General features: G+C 36.1%; 1 protein-coding gene across 1 annotated transcript in view; it reads left to right on the forward strand.

Annotated features, from left to right (window-relative positions):
* Dmxl1 (Dmx like 1) overlaps window positions 1-18,780 on the forward strand; it is a 329,055-nt gene that overhangs the window by 166,061 nt on the left and 144,214 nt on the right.

Here is an 18,780-nt window from a genome sequence, read left to right on the forward strand (position 1 = left end):
AGGATACAGAAAATATAAAAAGCATTTGTCCTTATTTTGAATCTGATAGCCATAGGTCATTATTATGAACATCAATTATACCTAGTATTATGTCCCCTCTCACCACTCCTATTCAGCATTGTACAGGAAGTCTGAACAGTAACACAAGAAAAAAATAAAAGGTATATAGATGTCATGATTCTGTAGAAAATCTCAGTCTGTAAAAGAAACTTCTAGAACTAATGTGGGAATGTAGCAAGAATACAAGGTCAATATACTAAAGTTAGTTGCTGTAAAAATAGTTCCTTAGGGCTGGGGTTGTAGCTTGGTAGCAAAACACTTACCTAGCATGTGTGAGGTCCTGTGTTCAGTTCTCAGCACAGTATATAAAATAAATGTCCATTAACAACTAAAAAAAAAAAAATTTTTTAAATAGTTGCTTAGATCATGGAACAGACATACATACACAGTAGACAGAACTTTGATGAAAGCAGAAAGGCAACTTAATGAAGAAAGAATAATTCTTTCAACGGGTAGTGCTAGAACAATTGAATGTTGAAATGTTTTAAAAAATGAACCTAGAGACCTCACATTTTACAAAATTTAATTCAGAATGGATCATAGGACCTACATGTAAAATGCAAACAATTAAACACGTGCAAAAAAATCTAGGTGTCATGGGTTTGATGATGAGTTTTTAGATACATCACTAAATACACAATCCATGAGAGAAATGCTGAATACAGGACTTTTTAAAATTAACCTCTTCTCAATATCTGAATGGCAAAAAAGTATACAAAAAGGTGATCATCATAAATAATCATCAAGGAAATGCATGCTGAATTTGCTGTAAGGCGCCACTCTATACACAAATGACCAAAATTAACTAACTTGAGAATATTAAGTGTTGACGAGGAGGTAGAGAAACTAGTAACTTTTCTACGAGTATGTTGCTGATAGAAGTATATAATGAAACAACCACTTTGGAAAACTGGCAGTTTATAATAAAGTTAAATACCTAGCATGTCCCAGCTGTGGATACTATTGCATATATACCCAAGAGAAATGACAATGCATATCTATAAAAAGCTTGTACATTAACGTTTTTAGCAGCTTTCCTTATATAATAAGTGAGAATTGGAGACAATTTTTCCAATTGGATGTCCATGAGGAAACTTTATATAATAGAGTACTATTCATCCACTATGACTGGTTAGATCAGATCAACTTAGGTTCCCTCTCATTGTGCCATGGCCAGAAAACTTTCTCTAGGAAATAAGCTGGGGCAGTTGTATGGCTTGTTTCCCATCTTTCAGAGATGGGAATGCCCAATGATGTCCAATCTCTCAAGTCATTTCTTTTCCTTATATTTCATTTGGCTTTTAAATTGTTTCAGGCAAGAAAGCAAATCTGGTCTTATGCCATCTTAGCCATATTATTAAGTGGTTTTAACATTTTTCTTTTAACTTTCAGCTTTTACCTGCCATGATAGTGGAGCCACAGTTTTAGCATATGCTCCTAAACATCAACTACTAATATCAGGTGGCAGAAAAGGTTTCACATGTGTATTTGACCTTCTCCAACGACAACAAAGGCAACTTTTTCAGAGCCATGATTCCCCTGTTAAAGCCATTGCTATTGATCCAACTGAAGAGTACTTCGTTACAGGATCTGCAGAAGGCAATATAAAGGTAAACATGAAAAAAATAAAAATTAAAAAAATAAAGGTAAACATGATTGATACCACAATATCTACAAAATGAAAAAAAAAATTTAAGAAATCTTGTCTTTAATCACTTTGACAATACCAGTCTTAAGTAATAGTAGTATTATTTCAACAGTGCTAATTACTTTTTAAGAAATCCTTTGATAAATTACATTTGAAATTTTTTTATTGCCTTAAAATATGCTTAACTCATGCTTAAGAAGTAACTTTTCTACAAGTATAAACATATCTCAGACATTAGAACTAGTCTTGCCTCTATATTCTTGAGTTGTTTAATTTACTGGATTCAATTTTCAGGTACTGAGTAATATACTGACATTTTCTTTTATCCCACATTTGTCCCATTTTTTTAATATAATAAAAGTATCCAACCACTCAGTGCCTGAGTGAAGAATTCTGAATGTACCTGGATAAGCCCTGTGCCTAGTTGTCCTTTCAAACTTAGGTTGTTTAAAATGTTAAGCAGCCTTGTTAAAAATGTTAAGGAGATTTATTAAAGGTACAAATTGCAGAAATACTCAGTTGTGAAGTCCAAGGTTCAGGAAAGTGCATACTTACTGGGTTTTTTTTGAGGGTCCTGTGGCCCCATTTGGAAATGGATAAATCAGTTTAGACTAGTCTCCATGTAAAATAAGTGGTCAGCAACCCTACACCAGGGATCTGGTGTTTTAGAATTCATTAAGCAATTAGCATATTTAGTGCAATAAGATGGACTTCTAATGCACTAAAAAATGACAAAATCATGGAATTTGCAGGGAAATGGATGGCATTAGAGCAGATTATGCTAAGTGAAGATAGCCAATCCCTAAAAAACAAATGCCAAATGTCTTCTTTGATATAATGAAAGCAACTAAGAACGGAGCAGGGAGGAAGAGCAGGAGGAAAAGATTAACATTAAACAGAGACATGAGGTGGGAGGGAAAGGGAGAGAAAAGGGAAATTGCATGGAAATGGAAGGAGACCCTCTTTGTTATACAAAATTACATATAAGAGGTTGTGAGGGGAATGGGAAAAAAAAAAAACAAGGAGAGAAGTGAATTACAGTAGATGGGGTAGAGAGAGAAGATGGGAGGGGAGGGGGGATAGTAGAGGATAGGAAAGGTAGCAGAATACAACAGTTACTAATATGGCATTATGTAAAAATGTGGATGTGTAACCGATGTGATTCTGCAATCTGTATTTGGGGTAAAAATGGGAGTTCATAACCCACTTGAATCTAATGTATGAAATATGATATGTCAAGAGCTTTGTAATGTTTTGAACAACCAATAAAAAAAAGAATCTTAAAAAAAAGACTTCTAATTATTAAAACTGGTAATTTTCATAACTCTCAGCTAGAAAAAAAACAGAACTATAGAAATTTGAAAAGGTTTTTCTTAGAATCAAAGTAAAAAATTAAAAATATAAATTGCATTCAGAAACCATAATTTAATAAATTCATGTACAGAGTAGTAAGTTTTTTTTTCTAATGATGACAATAAAATCAGGAAATAAATTAGTTTTCTAAATCTAAAATTGATGTTCTATAGCTTGGGAGGCTAAAGCAGGGGGATCACGAATTCAAAGCCAGCCTCTGCAAAAGCGAGGCACTAAGCAACTCAGGGAGACCCTGTCTCTAATAAAATACAAAATAGGGCTGGGGATGTGGCTTAGTGGTTGAGTACCCCTGAGTTCAATCTCCAGTACCAAAAAAAAAAGTAAAAATAATAAATAACATAGATGATAGATGTTCTAAAACTATATAAGTAATTCACATAAATAAAGATACTTATAATTTTTAAAAAAAAATTTTAGTTGCACATGGACACAATATCTTTATTTTGTTTATTTATTTTTACATGTACTGAGGATTGAAACCAGTGCTTTATATGTGCGAGGCAAGCGCTCTGCCACTGAGCCACAACTCCAGCCCTGATACTTATAATTTGCTTTAGAAATAAACACATTTATTTTGATATGGGCTGAAAATAGAAAATCTAAGTAAGTATTCTGAAGTTTTAAGAGCTGATGTTTGTCTTGTAGTTAAAGCATAGCTTTACCAGGATGGAGAGCCTCTAGGTGTTTTCCTCTTTTCAGCATTCTGATAGCTAGGTACTCAGTAGTACAAAAACAGGAGTAGAGTATTCCACTATACATCTAGAGAGCAAAAGCTCAGCTAAGAAATAGAAAATTTTTATATTTTAGTCTCTGTAATACTAAAAGTTTCTGTGGCATTGTACACTTAACCTTCATATAATTAGGTTTTCTCATCTCCTATGCAGGGTTAATACTACCTTATTAAAAGATACTATCAACCCAGTTTTCATTTTGTTCATAATGTTTTTCAGATTTGGAGTCTTTCTACTTTCAGTCTTCTCCACACTTTTATCAATGAACATGCTCGGCAGTCCATTTTTAGAAATATTGGAACCGGAGTGATGCAAATTGAGACAGGACCAGCAAATCACATTTTCTCTTGTGGAGCTGATGGAACAATGAAAATGAGGATATTGCCAGATCAATTTAGCCCTTTAAATGAAGTGTTAAAAAATGATGTGAAATTTATGCTGTAATATTTTTACAAAAAAGATGTATAATTTATTACCTGTTTGGTGGAAGTTACCAATAGATGTCATGTACAGTAATCATTCTCTATACCACAAATAAGCTCTTGCTTTATTATTTTAATGTTTATTTTATGGAGCTTTGCCCTTGATGCACTGATGCCTTAAAAATTAACAGAATCATTCAGAATTAGATTATATTGCCTAAAGTAGAATGTGTAAGTAATGCTATAATAATACATATTTATAGTATGGTGTAGTGAGTATGTCATACAGTTAAAGGAGTTTTGTTTTCTTATTGTTGATAAACTCTTCTGCAGATCTCTCTGCATGAATTTGAGAGTAAAAATACCCTTTAAGTAATGGCAGTTGCACATAATAACTCATCACTTAATCCACTCTTACTTCCTCTATCAGGCATATGCATCTCGGACTCTTTTCCTCTTAATGATAGATTGATATTTGAGTAAGAACTCAATAACATCTCTTTTAAAACTGTCATTGGAACATAAATGATAAATAAGCCAAATGGCTCATATGTTAAGTTTTCATCAATTTCCCCTCTAAAGCCCAAATTGTGTGTATGTAGATGTATTTGTGTGTATGTATATGTGTATATATGTGTATATATATATCTTACGCATCTTAGTTGAACTTCATTTGTATGTATATAAGAAAAAACTACATATCTTTTCTTGTGTTTTGTGCCATAACAACTACTGCCACCAGAATAATAACTTTTTTTGCAACTGTTTTCTTCATTTAAGAAAATTTTTTTGAATTCCATTCTAATTTTCAGATAAATTTCCAGATGATGTCTAAGATTATTTTAAAGATTACATAGAGTCAAGTAAGTCTTAGCAGGCAATAAAGATTCTGTGTTGGCACATGTAAAACACTTAAAAGTTTATCATTTTGTCAGAAGATATTTGAGTATCTACAGAAATTTTACTTAAATTTTATCTTTATTTCTTATTTTTTAGGTGCTTTTTAATCTTAATATTCTGAAACCTTATAGCAGTGTTTTTAGAAATAAATGTGAAAAGAGTCAAATTAGTATTTACAAATGTAAAATACCCTCCAGACCTACCATTAATAGAAAATAAACTAAACCTTATTATTTTATTATTTTTGCCAAAATACATTATTTTATTATAAGATATGACCAAAATATTTAAAATGCACTATACTTATGTATGCTAATCCTATTTGTTTCATGCTATACCTTTTCTGACTCAGAATTATAGAAAACTTGATAAATACTTGATTTTAACCAATGAGACAGGAGGCAAAGGGGACTAAGTGTTTAAGGGACAACTGTATAATATTTAGCTTAAATTTATTTTGTTCATTAGGAACTATAAATTAAGAGCATTTTTATGTAATGAGATATGGACAACTATTATCTTGGAAATTAAACAGTCAAAGCAAAGAAATGAAGGGCTGGTAAAATGAATTTTGTAATATCCTCAGGATACTTTTATCATAAAAGTATATTGTTAAAGATTTTGTAAATTGTATTTCATAATTTTAAATGTATTAAGCAAGTTGCAGTGAAACACTGTTATTATGTAGCGAGAGATTATAAACCTGTTCCTATAAATTGTGCAATAACAATATATTACTATTTTGCCATGGAGAAATCTGTGACAACCATTGCAAATAATATTATTGTTTGGTGTAGTTAAGCATAAGTTATTTTTCAGTCATTTCTTCACAAATCAAGATTCAAAAGGCTATAAACACTTTCAGTGAGATAGAAAATTTACTGTTGTGCTTATTAGAACAAAAGGCATTGGGGATGAACTATTAATAGTATTTTAATTGAGGGTTTATATGAATAACCATAAATTATGTAAGCCCATATGTATTTACAACCAGAGTCATAATATTTTAAATAAACAATCATGCAGTGACTTTTTTGGCATGCTATTGTTTTAAGTAATATTTGTGCCAATTTAGTTGACTTTAAATATGTGACATTTTAAAATGGAGGATTTATATATTTACATGTGATTAATGTAGGGAGGATTGAATAACCTTCTCAAATACCCTGTTCTTCCTTTTCTACAACGTTTTCATCTAATAGGAAAGCATTTATCAAGAAAGATGGGAGGGCTGGGGATGTAGCTCAGTGGTAGAACAGTTACCTTGAATGTGTAAGGCCCTGTGTTCAAACTGCAGTATGAAAAAGAAAAGAAGAAGAAGAAGAAGGAAAGAATATGGGAATAAAAATAGTTAAAAGGGACATATGTATATGTAAAATTTTATTATCCGTATATGTGAAATGAGAACCCCAAATACATTGTTTAATTCTGTTTTATGAGAATTTGGTTCTAACATTTCACAATACTGCAAGTCTCATTTTCTGGAAGGTAGGACTTTTCTTATCTAGCACCATGAGATAGTCACCTTCATCCTCCATTTTGGCCACCCACTTTTTTAAAATATTTTTTTCTTAATAAAAGAAAGTTTGCAGAAATTTCTCAAATTGGTCTCAGCGATTGAAATGATACAAAGATACACATTAAAAGAAAAGCCTTATACAAACTTAGGGCAGGAATGATGTTTTAACAGGATTACAAACCCAGGCAGACATGTTTTACTAAACAAAAAAATGTCATAGGACAGGAGATCATAGTCCAACTTAAAAGAAAAGTGGACCAGAAGAAATATTTTAGAGTGATAGGAAATGTCAGTGGTCCTGTATACAAAGTAACTCGAATTTTTTGGAGAAGGGTCAAACTGTGAATAAGTATTCCCCAAAACAGGACATTGAAAACAATTAACAGTCATAAAGTATGTTCATTCTCATTAGTGGTTAATAGGATGTTAGGGGGGGAAAGCAACAATGAAAAGGCGTATATTACTTTATTGTACTTTGCAAATAGTGTGCAAAAATTTTTACAAACTAAAGTTTTGTGGTAAGCGTGCATTGAGCAAAACTATTGAGGTAATTTTTCTAATAATTTGTGTTCAATTCATCTCTCACATTTTAGTAATTTTGTAATATTTCATACTTTTTTATTATATCATGGTTATTAGTAATCTTTGATGTTAATATTATAATTGTTTTGGTACACTACAAACTACACGCATATAAGACTGCAAACTTAGTCAACAAATGCATTTCTTCTGATGTTCTACCAACTCTATTCCGTTGTCTCTCTCCTTGTCTTCAGGCGTCTCTGTTCACTGAGCCACAAGAGTATTAGGTCAGTAAGTAAACATGCAGTAGCCTTTTTAGTGTTAAAGGAACAGTCATTCACCTTTTCCTTTAAGTCAAAAGCTAAAAGTTATTAAACTTATTGAAGAAAGCATAAAAAAAAAAGTGGAGCTAACCCAACAGCTAGGCTACTTGTGCCAAACATCCAACTTGTGAATGCAGAAGAAAACCTCGTGAAGGAAATAAAAAATGCTACTCCAGTGAACGCATGAATTTTAAGAAAGTAAAACAGCCTTATTACTGATACAGAAAAAGTTGTTTTTCTGAATAGAAGATCAAACCAGCCACAGCATTCCTCTAAACCAAAATCTAATCTAGAACAAGGCCCAGACTTCAATTTTATGAAGGCTCAGATAGTTGAGAAAGCTGCAAAAGAAAAGTTTGAAACCAGCAAGGGTTGCTCTGTGAACTTTAAGGAAGCCATCTCTAGCAAAGTGCAAAGCAAAGCAACAAATGCTGATAATAGAAACCGCAGCAAGTTATCCAAAACATTTTGCCAAGATTGATGAAGGTGGCTTCACTAAACAGATTTGCACTGTTGATAAAACAGCCTTATATTGGAAAAAAAGATTTCATCTAGAACTTTGAAAGCAAGAGAGAAGAAATCAAATGCTTGTCTTCAAAGCCCATCCTGATTTTCCTGTTAAAGAATAATGCATCTGGTGGCTTTAAATTTAAGCCAGCGCTCATTTACTATTCTGAAAATCCTAGATGGAACCCTTAAAAATTATACCAAATCTACTCTGCCTATGCTCTATAAATAGTACAAGGAAGCTTGGCTACAGCTCATCTGCTTACAATATGATTTACTGAATATATTAATCCCATTGTTGAGATTTACTGGTCTGAAAAAAAAATAGTCTTTTCAAAATGTTGCTACTATGCACCTAATCACCTAGGAGCTCTGACAGAGTTGTATAATGCTTTAATGTTGTTTTCATGCCTGCTAACATTATATTAATTCTGTGGCCATGGATCAAGGAGTAGTTTTGACTTTCAAGGCTTATTATTTTATAAAACACATTTGTAAGACTATAGCCTCCATAGGTAGTGATTCCTCTGATGGATTTGGACTGGGCAAAGTAAATTGGGAATCTTCTAGAAAGTCTTCACCATTTTAGATGTCATTAAGAATATTTGTGATAAGAGGTCAAATGTCAACATCAATAGGAGTTTAGAAGTGGATTCCAACCCTCATGAATGACAGTGGTTCAAGACTTCAGTGGAGAAAGTAACTAGGTATAGTAAAAATAGCAAGAGAATTAGAAGTGAAGCCTAAAAAAAAAAAAAGTGGGTGAATTGCTGCAGTCTCATAGTAAAATTTAACAGAGGAAAAGTTGCTGCTTATAGAAGAGGAAAGTGGTTTCCTGAGGTGGAATCCAGTTCTGGTGAAAATGCTATGAATGTTGTTGAAATAAAAATGGATTTGAATATTACACAAATTGAGTTAATGGAGCCAGTGGCAGGGTCTGAGAGGATTGACTCTGATTTTGACCCCCAGGTTCTAGTGTGGATAAAATACTATCAAACAGCATCACATGTAACAGAAATCATTCATGAAAGAAAGAGTTAATTGACACAGAAAACTTTATTTTTGTCTTAAGAAATTCCTGTCAGATATGGTAGTTCTTGCCTTTAATCCCAATATCTCAGGAGGCTGAGGCAATAGTGTTGCAAGTTCAAAGCCAGCTTCAGCAACTTAGCAAGGCCTTAAGCAACTTAGCCAGTCCAAAATTCCTACAGCTACCTTAGCCTTCAGTAGCTGCTACTGTGATCAGTCAGTAGCCACTGACTTCACGGCAAGACTCTATCAGTGAAAAAATTACAACTCACTGAAGAAGCAGGTAATTATTAACACTTTGAAATTTTGGAAATGTTTTAAGATTCATGCATTTTTATACATTGCTACTACACAATGAATAGACCCCGTTATAGTATAAACATAACTTACAGGCATTGGGAAACCAAAACATTCATGTGACTGGCTCTTTTGTGGTCTGGAGCCAAACCTGCAGTTTATCTTAAGTATGCCTGTAATACCGTTTTTCATTACACTGGTATATGGTCCTAACAATGACAGCATTCATTTTGGTGAAGATGCAGGGAAATGGGCACACTCAATACTGCTGGCAGAACTACAAAGTGGTACAAAATTACATGGATGTGTATTAAAATTGAATACACATCTGTCAGTGGACAGCCTTCTTTTGAGAAATTATACTATAAAAAAGCACTCATTCACAAAATTATATACACAGATATTTATTGAAACATCTGAGGGAAAACTAGATATAAACTAAATGATTACCAGTAGGTAAATGATTGAATAAATTGTGGTACATCCATATAATGGAATATTGTCTCAACACTAAATGACCTGAGAAAAGTTTGGTAAGAAAAATAGATTACAGCACAAAGTAAAAGCTGTAATATCCCATAATTTTAGAGGATTTTTGGTGTATATTTATGCTGGGAGCCATTAGCCAAGTAAGTATGACAATTTCCTTGCCAGCGTACCCCATGTTGCAGTGACATTGAATGTACTTAACCTTGCTCAAGGACCAAGGCAGATTAGGGTGTTCCCGGTTTTAAGATAATCTTGTTTAGGGCGTTCCCAGTTTAGGTTCCAGGTTTAAGGTTTAAGATTATTCCTGCTGGGAATAGGGCGTATCCTGCTGCCTGAGTTCCCCTTGAGTTCTCACGGGATTCAGACAGTATATTTTGGAGATAGAAGCCCAGTGGAGGTGGATTTGGGCAGAGAACGTGGATTTGGGCAGAGAACGTGGATTTCCCCAGAACGTGATTGTAGACGGCTGGTGTGAGTTCGGGAATAAAGAGTTGCTGTTTGAATCTACAAGCTGTGTGGTGGCTCGTGATTGTGTGCCCAGCCAGACTGCGGCATTTGTGCCCAGCCAGACTGTGGCATTTGGCGGCTCGTACGGGGAACTTCTGAAGCTTAGAGGTAAGTGAAATTGCTCGCCCCTGAGGAAGAGCGAAAGAATGGGTGACCAACTCAAAAAACAATGTGTTATTGTTTTGATTTATCTTGTTTTTGTTTCAAGCTGCCTATCCCTAGAAATTTCTCAGGCAAACTGGAAAAAATGGTTGACTAAAGGTTTGAAGTTTGTCGGCCCTGAGGAAGAGAAAATTGATACAACGATTTTTTATTCCGTTTTTGTTTCATTCAGTTTCGGCTTTGTTTTGTGCTATCTTATTGGGTTGCGTTATCTTTATAGTAGATTAGAAATTAGTAAAAAACAAACCGAAAAGATGTTAAGTAAATTGTTAGAGGTTCAGACCATGGAGAAAGACATTTTAGATCAAGCAAAAGAGAAGGTCTCTCGAGCTAGTCAGACAGAGGAAGAAAATTTAAAGGAAAAGGGGTTGTTAGGAAAAAGGCCACAACAGGAGGCTTTTAGTAACTCCGTTTTATCACAAGAGGGCGTAATTCAACCAACAGCCCCACCGATGGAGACAGCTGAGTGGCCCTCAAACCCCGTAGTTGATAAATGGGATCCTGAGACAGGACCTCAAAGATTAGCATGCCCTGTACTTGAACAGGCAGGAGGGCAGCGAATTCACCGTGCTTTAGGTTTTAAAACAGTGAAGCAGTTAAAGGAGGCTGTAACAACCTATGGTCCCCAAGCTCCCTTCACGGTAAGCATGGTTGAGTCCATTACTAACTTGGACATGACGCCAGCAGATTGGGCTAGCATGTGTAAATCTGTACTAAATGGAGGACAATATTTGTTATGGAAGGTTGCCAATGAGGAATTTTGCGCGGAGACAGCTAGGCGAAATGCAGCAGCCGGTTACCCTCAAAGAAATCTAGATATGTTGTTAGGAAAAGGACCTTATGAGGGTCAACGGCAACAAATTGAATATGATCCTGCTATATATGCACAAATTGCTGCAGACGCAGTTAGGGCATGGAAGACTTTACAAGGACATGGAGATTTACAAGGTCAGCTATCTAAGGTAATACAGAGAGCTAATGAACCTTACGCTGACTTTGTAGATAGGCTAATTCAAACGGCTGCCAAAATTTTTGGGGATACAGAACAAGCAATGCCATTAATAAAACAACTGGCTTATGACCAAGCAAATCGTTGCTGCAGAGAGGTTATTAGACCATGGAGACATGAAGATTTAAACACATATATTAAATTATGTAGAGATATTAATGAACAAGGGCAAGTCTTGGCAGCTGCAGTACAACAGGCTTTAGATGCCAGGCCAAAAACATGCTATGATTGTGAACAAACAGGACATTTTAAAAGGAATTGCCCCATAGGAGGAGGGTTTAACAAAAGTAGGTATCAAAGGAATAGAATACCAGGTATTTGCCCACGATGCCGTAGAGGGAGACATTGGGCTAATGAATGCCGTTCTCAAACCACCATAGAAGGTACTCCCTTATCAAAAAACGGACAAAGACCAGGTATTTATCCAAGATATCGTGGAGAAAGGCATCAGGCTCCATTGCCAAAAAACGGACAGGGGGGCCCAATGCTCCGGGGCCCACAACCACAAATATACGGGGCAGTGGAGGATCCCAGCAACACCATCAGGGTAGTGCCCAGGACACATTGTCCATTAAATCCCTCATCAGACAAACCCGAGGGAGCGCAGGGTTGGACATCTGTGCCTCTGCCAGAGCAGTATTAACTCCAGAGATGGGAGTTCAAATCATTCCCACAGGAGTAAAAGGACCTCTTCCCCAAGGAACAGTAGGCTTATTACTGGGACGTAGTTCATCTACATTAAAAGGACTTATGATAAGTCCTGGGGTAATTGATCCCGATTATGTAGGTGAAATAAAAATTATAGCTAGTTCTCCAAGAGGTATATCAGTAATTTCACCTGGAGATAGAATAGCACAGTTGTTAATAATACCCAGCCTACATAATAAATTTCCTAGTCATAGTGTAGAAAGAGGTTCCAGGGGATTAGGCTCCACAGGTGTAGATTGGGCTATGTTGTCTTTAAATTTAGATTCTCGCCCAATGCTAAAACTAAATATTCAAGGTCATGAGTTTAATGGGCTACTGGACACAGGAGCTGACCTTAGCATCATATCTCGTCAAGAATGGCCAAAACATTGGCCATTACAACAAGCCACTCAAACGCTTCGAGGCCTGGATTTCCCCTTCTTCTACTGTTTTCTCTTTGTTTTCCACTATACAAAGTCTAATCTGGGACAGAAAAGATCCATTCTTTATAGGACATATTAGGGCACATACAGGATTGCCTGGAGCCCTTAGTTTAGGCAATGATTTAGCAGATAAAACTACACATGACATACATATTTTCTCTACATTTGAAGAAGCTACAAATTTTCATAAAAGGTTTCATGTTAATGCTAATACTTTACAAAAGCGTTTTAAAATAACTAAGGAACAAGCCAGACATATAATAAAACAATGTCAAAATTGTGTGACATTTTTACCACAAGTTAATCTTGGAGTCAATCCTAGAGGACTGATACCTAACCATATTTGGCAGATGGACGTCACACACTTGCCAGAATTTGGAAAATTAAAATATTTACATGTTACAGTCGATACTTCTTCTGGATTTTTGATGGGCTCCCTTCATGCCGGAGAAAAAACTAAAGATGTTATAGCTCATTGCTTACAAAATTTTGCCACTGTGGGCGTTCCTAAACAGTTAAAAACCGATAATGGTCCTGGCTATACCTCTACCTCTTTTAAACAATTTTGCTCATCATTTGGTATTACTCATGTAACAGGAATCCCATACAATCCACAGGGACAAGGCATAGTTGAAAGAGCTCATCAAACTATTAAAACATACTTATTAAAGCAAAAAGAGGGAATTGGAAGGGGGTATATATCCCCCAAAGATAAACTTAAAATAACGCTTTTTACTCTAAACTTTTTAAATTTGGATTCTTCAGGACTTAGTGCTGCGGAAAGGCATATGTATCCAAAAAATGTACATAAGCCTAAAGTACTTTGGAAAGATATTCTAACAGGACAATGGAAAGGTCCTGACCCAGTGATTGTCTGGAGTCGGGGGTCTGTTTGTGTTTTTCCACAGGGAGAACAGCAGCCCATTTGGATTCCAGAGAGATTAACTAAAACAGTTTCTACAGATCGAAAAGAAGATGATTTGACTCAAATCCATAACAGCTGATATCCAGAACTCCAGCTTGGCCATTCTTACATCTGCGACAGTGATTAACTAGTGATGCAATTTTTATTTCCTTGCCAGCGCACCCCATGTTAATTGTGGTAGTGCTGACATATCTTTGCTGATGGTGTCACCAGTGATGCAATTTTTCCCAAGGAGCCGTCAATTGGCTTGGTGTCATGGCATTTCTGTATCCTCCTCCCTTCTGCTAGTGATGGTCTAAAATTTGGGGGCCAATGGCTTATGCTGGACCGGTAGTCAGTGACGGGTATGATTCAATTGCAGTGGTATCAACCTAAGACAGGAGGCTGACGCCTAAAGGTCAGTTTTCCGATGACGGGTAAGAACCATATGTTGAATTGGACAACCTACCAGGCACGGTCCATAAGCCACATTAACCTCACTCCCCCACTGGCACCAAGGCCAAATTTGGGGGCCAACAGAGGTGAGGCAAAGAACCTCACCCCCCCACTGGTGCATAGACCTATCCACAAGTATGGCTGTATGCTGGACCGGTAGTCAGTGACGGGTATGATTCAATTGCAGTGGTATCAACCTAAGACAGGAGGCTGACGCCTAAAGGTCAGTTTTCCGATGACGGGTAAGAACCATATGTTGAATTGGACAACCTACCAGGCACGGTCCTTAAGCCACATTGCTTGTTGTTTAATTAATCAGAAGGGGGGAGATGCTGGGAGCCATTAGCCAAGTAAGTATGACAATTTCCTTGCCAGCGTACCCCATGTTGCAGTGACATTGAATGTACTTAACCTTGCTCAAGGACCAAGGCAGATTAGGGTGTTCCCGGTTTTAAGATAATCTTGTTTAGGGCGTTCCCAGTTTAGGTTCCAGGTTTAAGGTTTAAGATTATTCCTGCTGGGAATAGGGCGTATCCTGCTGCCTGAGTTCCCCTTGAGTTCTCACGGGATTCAGACAGTATATTTTGGAGATAGAAGCCCAGTGGAGGTGGATTTGGGCAGAGAACGTGGATTTGGGCAGAGAACGTGGATTTCCCCAGAACGTGATTGTAGACGGCTGGTGTGAGTTCGGGAATAAAGAGTTGCTGTTTGAATCTACAAGCTGTGTGGTGGCTCGTGATTGTGTGCCCAGCCAGACTGCGGCATTTGTGCCCAGCCAGACTGTGGCATATTTATGTTGAACAGAGAAATGTGTCTGGAAAAATACAACACTTATTTTTGTGTTGTTTTGTGTTTTTTCTAGTACTGGGGATTGAACCCAGGGATGCTTAACCACTAAACAACATCCTCAGTCCTATTTTGTATTTTATTTAGGAAAGGGTCTCACTGAGTTGCTGAGTGTCTCACCATTGGTGAGGCCAGCTTTTAATTCCTAATCCTCCTGCCTCAGCCTCCAGAGCCGCTGGGATTACAGGTGTTTCCCACCATCCCAGGCCAAAATACAATTTTTTTTTAAGAGAGAGAGAATTTTTAATATTTTTTTTTTGGTTTTCGGCGGACACAACATCTTTGTTTGTATGTGGTGCTGAGGACCGAACCCGGGCCGCACGCATGCCAGGTGAGCGCACTACCACTTGATCCACATCCCCAGCCCCCAAAATACAATATTTTTAACAAGTGATGGAGGGAACATATTTCTAAATTCCTTTTAGCCTGTCTCAGTAAAGCAACACCAAAGACAGTTTGTGAGTATATGATAGGGGGAAAAACTTATTTTTTATATCAAATAGAATTGAATGACTTTGGAAACTGTTCAGTTGACTAAAATGGTCTTGGGTCAGAAACACTTTTGGATTGTTGAAATATGTTCAATGCTTGAATTTAAGATGAAAGTTTAAAAAAATATTGCTCTTGAGTAATTGTAAAAAAAATTATCATAAATTATGTAAATGTGTTGGTTAGTCTTTTAGAAATATAGATTTCAATACCTGTTTTCAAAGCAAAATCTTACCTTTGAACTTTTCAAGACATCATTTTCTGCTTGGTTTTCTCTACTATGTTTTGATGTATAATTCAGTGAGCTGGATGCTGAGTTAGAGCATTGCAGGGGTTTTATAAGACTCTTTCAAACAAAAACACTTTCTTAAGTTCTCCTACTGCAAATACAGATGAGTCATAGAAATGATTGTCAGCAGGGTGTGGTGGCGAATTCCTGTAATCCCAGTGGCTCCAGAGACTGAAGCAGGAGAATTGAAAGTTCAAAGCCAGCCTCAGCAAATTAGCAAAGCCCTAAGCAACTTAGTGAGACCCTGGCTCAAGATAAAAAAATAAAATGGGCTGGGGATATGGGTCAGTGGTTAAGTGCCCTTGGGTTCAATCTCTTGTACAAAGGAAGAAATGAAATGATTGTCTATTCAATGTATAGGTCTATTCAATGACCTATGTAACAATACTCAACTAGTGTATTGTATTGGCCCTGGACATGTGCTAAATATTTCTTTTTAATTGTAATCTACTCGGTACCATATCTAAAGATATTTTCTTTTTGAAGCCATACCTCATTTTCAGTTTATTCTGTACATGAGGAAAAATAATTTTTTTTTCAGAACTTGGAACTGAACTCATGAATGTTCTACTACTGAGCTCCATCCCCAGCCCATTTTTATATTTTGAGACGTCTTACTAGGTTGCCCAGGTTGGCATCAAACTGTTGATCCTCTTGCCTCAGCTTCCCGAATTGCTGGGATTAAGACATGCATCACTGTGCCCAGCTAAGAAAGATAATTCTTAAAATAGCATCTAGTTCTGTGTATTTTTGTTTTAGTCTGTTTTCCAGAAAATGCACCAAGTTATTATGGTCATTCAGACATGAAGATAACTTATATAATTACAATATTTTTTAAGACTCCAAAAGGACTCTCCTAATGAGAACCTTGATGGGAATAAATTGATGGGAATAAAATGCTCCAATATTTACCCTAGAGAAAACTTCATGTGTAGGTGGTAGAGCTCTACAAATGAGGAACCTCTTTTGAGAATAAGTTCCACCATAGAGCACAGCTTAGCAAGGGAATTTAGAGCTAGATTTTAGCCCACACATTCCATTTTACTATGTGTGGTACATAAATTGCACAATCATTTACCATTGCCCTGAATCTTATAGTGAAGTCTTAAGATTCTTGCAGAATAAAGAGAGCCACCTAAATTTCAGATATTTTACACATCACTACCCTCAGAAAGAATTATTCAAAGACCATTTCTAAGCATATTAGTTGACAGAGAATGCAATAAGCCCTAAATTGCACATATTTAGGAAATAAAGATCTATAACCCCCAAACCTCACACTTCAAAAGAAAAAGATTGTTTGGAAGTGGGATACACAGTAGTGCTGACAGGTTCTACTGTAGTGATACAATATGAACTTGAATTCAGCAGAGGGTCTCATTTTGAATGGTGAAACACAAGAGGTCATAACTCTGGCTACTATAGAAAATAAGGACTTGGGGGCTGGAGTTGTAGCTCAGTAGGAGAGCACTTGCCTAGCACATGTGAGACACTGGGTTCCATTCTCAACACTGCATATAAATAAATAAAATAAAGGCCCATCAACAACTAAAAAGATATATATTTTTAAAAAGGGGCTGGGGCTGGGGGCTCAGTGGTAGAGAGGCACTGGGTTCGATCCTCAGCACCACATAATAAAAAATAAATAGGGGCTGGAGTTGTGGCTCAGTGGTAGAGAGCTCACCTAGCATGCATGAGGCACTGGGTTCAATCCTCAGCACCATATAAATGTAAAATAAAGATATTTTGTCCACCTAAAACTAAAAAAATAAATATTTAAAAAATAAATAAATAAAGATACTGTGTGTTCATCTACAACTAAAAAATATTTTAAAAACAGAAGGGCTTGGGAATTTTACATCTTTATACATGAAAGTTGAGAAATTAGCTCTGGGGAAAAGGGAGGCATCAAAGGAAGAGATAATGTCCCTTAGAGGCTTATTGATAAAGGGGAAAAAAGTGAATATAAATAAGGGCCCTATTTATCAAGTCAAACCCAAAAGAGACAATTATCCCTTCAAAGGCACTTTTTTAAAAAAATAAATTGATCTTTATATTACAAATAAAACATTGTGCTCCTGAACTAAAAATCAGTAACATCCCCCCAACTCATCTTCTTGTGTATAGGAATACATACTACTGTGATTATATGTATAGGGTTTGCACTGTGGTGGTGGGGATTCATCTCTATACAAATTTACTATACAAACATACAAATATACATTTATTATACAAATATACATCTCTATACAAATTTTTTAAACATGTAGAGCCACTCCATAAATAACATAATGAAATAGGAAAATGGTAACTCAATGCATTCCAACTTGGATTAATATTAATGAAACTAGCAACTGCATTAATGAAAGACAGGAATTGGAAATTTAAAAATTTGTAGGAATGGACAGTTGGAAGATGTATAACAGGACCTGCATGAATTCAGGAATGACACTGAAACAGGTAAACATCTCATAAATTAACAATTATAACAGGCCCAAGGGAAAATAGATATACTAGAAGTACATATTGAAGAAAGAGGATAAGAAAAGAGAAAAAACCTTTAAAATATTGTAAAGAAAGTGACAGGTATAGAAAAAGAAAAAAAAAACTGTTTATTGAAGGGCAGATCTCTAGATAAAACCCAAGAGCTACAAGTGAGGGAAACATAACTTTGAGCCAGGATTATGCTCAGGCCTTGAAACTGAATGGAATTTGCTCTGCTGATTTTTGAAATTGCTTTTGACAATATCTAGCACTAGAAAATAACTGGACATGAGAACACAGAAAATGTCACTCATACTCAGAGGAATATCAGTCAAAAGAAACAGACTCAATAATGACAGGCATGATTGAATTAATTTTAAAGGGTGTGGTACTTAAAACAGTAATTATTATAGAGGAACTAAAGGGGGGAAAACAGTAAAAGGAGATGCTAAAAAAAAAAAAAAAAAAAAAAAAAAACTATAGGCAGTCCCAGACTTACTGCTGGGAGCCATTAGCCAAGTAGGTATGACAATTTCCTTGCCAGCGTACCCCATGTTGCTTAGTGGAAGGACTCATGGAAATAGGACATTTTGCAGTGACATTGCATGTAGGTGACCTTGCTCAAGGACCAGGGTGGATCCGGGTTTAGGGTGTTCCCCGTTTAGGATAATCGGGTTTAGGGC

The sequence above is a fragment of the Marmota monax genome, unplaced genomic scaffold (assembly GCF_021218885.2).
Source record: "Marmota monax isolate L192 unplaced genomic scaffold, Marmota_monax_Labrador192_F-V1.1 WCK01_AAM20220418_F8-fsc00373, whole genome shotgun sequence".
Classification (NCBI taxonomy): domain Eukaryota; kingdom Metazoa; phylum Chordata; class Mammalia; order Rodentia; family Sciuridae; genus Marmota; species Marmota monax.